This window comes from Myotis brandtii, unplaced genomic scaffold (assembly GCF_000412655.1).
Source record: "Myotis brandtii unplaced genomic scaffold, ASM41265v1 scaffold165, whole genome shotgun sequence".
Taxonomy (NCBI): Eukaryota; Metazoa; Chordata; class Mammalia; order Chiroptera; family Vespertilionidae; genus Myotis; species Myotis brandtii.
Window position 1 is genome coordinate 1411001 of NW_005356042.1, and position 3358 is coordinate 1414358.

Sequence of the window (3358 nt, forward strand, 5' to 3'; positions counted from 1 at the left end):
GATCTGCCCTGCTCTGTGCATGACGGGGCGGCGCCCCAACTCCCCAATCGGCCCTGCTCTGAGCCTGACCAGGGGCTGCACTTAGGGATTGGGCCTGCCCTCTGCCACCCGGGAGCAGGCCTAAGCCAGCAGGTCGTTATCTCCCGAGGGGTCCCAGACTGCGAGAGGGCACAGGCCGGGCTGAGGGCCCCCCCCTCCCCCCCCCCCAGTGCACAAATTTTTGTGCACCGGGCCCCTAGTATATATATATTTGTCTTTTTAATCCTAACCCTCCCAAAATGTCTACCTTTTCCTCCTCTTGGATCAACTTCCAGTCCCTGATCCCTTATGCATCTTCCTAGTGGTGGAGCCTCCCTCTCAGCTGCCCAGCCCTGGCCCGAGGGGCCCCAGGCTCTGTGGCTGGCACTAGGGTTGGCAGGCTCCTGCCTGGCTGCAGAGACAGCAAGATGAGTCTGCAGTTTTGAGCGCTTGGCTCTGTGGCCATGGGAGGCACTGACCCAGCAGCCTGCTGGCAGCCAGATCCCTGACATCTTAGCATCCCCATCCCCCCTTCCCAGCACCTCCGTGTCCAAGAAGGCGCTGTGCCCAGTGAGAGCCAGCTCCACGGGCCTGCACATCCCTGAGTCATTTGCCTACTGCTAACAGTCTCTCTCATTTTCAAAGAACAATCCTGGTGGATGCAACTGCAGGACACACTGCCTGCTAGGCAGCAATTATTCTCTCTGTGGAGGAAGCTGTGGCACATAGGGGTCAGTCACTTAGCCGCAGTCACACAGTTAATTAAGGGTCAAAGTTGGAATTCCAAGCCAACTTTGTCTGCCTTCACATCGGGTGTGTGTGTGGGGGGGGGGGGGGGGGGGTGACAAAGGACAGCAGGGCCCCACATAACTTTGAGGGTCTGAAGAACAGACAGCAGGGTGGGAAGAGGGAATAAGACCCCAGAGAATATTTTCAGAACCAACCACTGCCACCCCGCTCCACTGCCCCACCCTGGCCCAGCCTCCACCCCCTGCCTCCTGGACATTACAGCCACCTCCTCCCTGGTCCCCTGCTCCTGTCCTGCTCCTGTCCTGCCCTACAGTCTGCTCCCCACACACAGCCAGAGGGAGCCTGTGAACCGCTGAGTCAGGTCAGGGCCTTCCTGGTTCAGCTCTGTTCGCTGTGCCTCATTCCTGGTAAAAAGCCAAAGTCCTCACCACGACCCATAAGCCCCCTCCAGCTGGTTGCCTGTCACCTCTCTGGCCTCGTTTTCTCTCCCTCAGCCTCTCACTTACTTGCTCACTCACCACACTGGCCTCTCTGCTATTCCTCATACACCCCAGCTACCTTCCAGCCTCCAGAATCTGCTCTTGCCCCTCCTCTAGGGACTTACTCTTCCCACAGATGTACCCATGTCCCATCTTCATCTCCTTTCTTCAGGGCTTTGCTCAAACATCACTTTCCTGATGACGCTTTCCTTGGTCGCTCTATTTAACCATAGCTTCCACCTGTAATCTACCACCCCTCTATCCTGTTCTGTCCTTTATTTTTTTCATAGCACTGGCATCTATCACCTCCTGACATACTATACAATTATACACATACCGGTCATGTTTATTGTCTCTCCCCTTTGGAATGCCAGCTCAGTGAGCAAGGGACCTGGTCTATTCTATTCCCTCTGTGTCCCCAGCACTGAGCACAGGGTCTGGTCCATAATACATGCTCAGGAAATACTTGTTGAGTGAATACATGAAAACCATTCTTGAGAGTTACTATATCCCAGGCCCCATAACAGATGAACCTGGTACCCAACTCTCCTTAAGTAGATCACACTTTGAGGGAACACATGAAGTCCACAGATGGAGAGGGAAGGAGGTCAGAGCCAGAAAGCCTAGATTCAAATCCTAGCTCCACCACTTTCTCACTATGTGATCTGGGGGAAGCAAGTCTCCCTTCCTGGCCTCAGTTTCCCCATCTGTGCAATGGGGATAAAAATAGCACCCACTCTACAGGCTGTCCTTTGTATTCAATAGGGCTGTTGTGTGGAAAGCTGACAGCATGACTAATTCTGAAAGCTGTCCCCTTCCTGGAAGGGGTGAGGTGGGAGGGGCACGGCTGTGTATTCCAACAGTTAACAATGGAATGCTTGTAGGCAGGGGACCTCAGGCGTGGAAAATACATCCACCCCTGAGGATTCCAGACAAAAGTCTCAGGTCTCAGAGGGCAGGTCTTCCTGGGCATTTACATTCTTTGTAAATAAATGTAAATTCACAGAATTTCTGCAACAAGATATACTGGTTTGGGAATCCTTGTCCTTGCCATGAGCAGCTGTGTGGGCTGGGGGGATCTCTCACACCTGCAGCTTCCGCAACTAACACTGGATTTGTTTAAGACAACGGTTCTCAACCGGTGGGTCGCGACCCCTTTGGCGGTCGAATGACCCTTTCACAGGGGTCGCCTAAGACCATCCTGCATATCAGATATTTACAATACGATTCATAACAGTAGCAACATTACAGTTATGAAGTAGCAACGAAAATAATTTTATGGTTGGGTCACAACATGAGGAACTGTATTTAAAGGGCCAGAAGATTGAGAACCACTGGTTTAAGACAATCTCTGGGCCACAACACTGGATCAGTGGGGTCCAATCAAAGTGAAGCTCGGGGGTTTTGTTTAGTAATTGGAAGAAAAGATTTGGGGTTTGCTTTGGACGATGGGGAATGCACATTGGAGACCTGGAAATTCCAGTACTTTGCCACCACAAGAAAGGCAGCCTGAAGACAGAGCTAAAACTAAAGAGGCCCCAGACCAAGAGAAAGCTGAGAAACAGCACCCCGTTCAAACCACGCCCGGTTTCACTATGGATTGTTTAGTTATGGAATAAAGAAACCTGACTTATTTGAGTGAGTTTTAATGTGTTTTTTGTTATTTATAACCAAGAAAATCTAAACTGGTATACAAAGAAGTTCCACGGGCCCAGAATCACGGCCCTGGGGCATGTGTCACATGGTTTTACTTAGCTTGAGCCAATGCGTTTCCTATAGCTTCAAACAAACCAAGCTCTCCAGAGGCCAATGAGTGCTTACCTCAGCCAGGTCACGGCTCTCTCTGCCGACAGTCTGGGTCCCGTTTGCCTGGATAGACGTCTTTGAGATGGACCTGTTCTCCTTCCCAACTTCCACCTTGAAAAGGGCCAATGAGCCAAGGGACTCAAGGACTTGGTAGAGACAGAAGCTAAGTGACCGGCCAGCAGAGGACTGTGGCTCAGGTGGCCTAGAAAGCCCTGAATGAGAAAGTGGCCCCAGCCTCCTTCCTCGGAACAGCCTACAGTCAGCCTGTCAGGCTCAACAGGAGGCAGCCGCACCGAGGGCGAGAC

The 3358-nt window shown here is 52.1% G+C and overlaps 1 protein-coding gene across 1 annotated transcript in view; it reads right to left on the minus strand.

Annotated features, from left to right (window-relative positions):
• The window catches only part of FXYD3 (FXYD domain containing ion transport regulator 3), a 41834-nt gene extending 38692 nt beyond the window's left edge, over positions 1–3142 (minus strand). Inside the window, 1 exon segment of the mRNA XM_014536590.1 lies at positions 3069–3142. The gene's annotated coding sequence lies outside the window, so the exon portion shown is untranslated.
• Between the last annotated feature and the right edge of the window lie 216 nt (positions 3143–3358).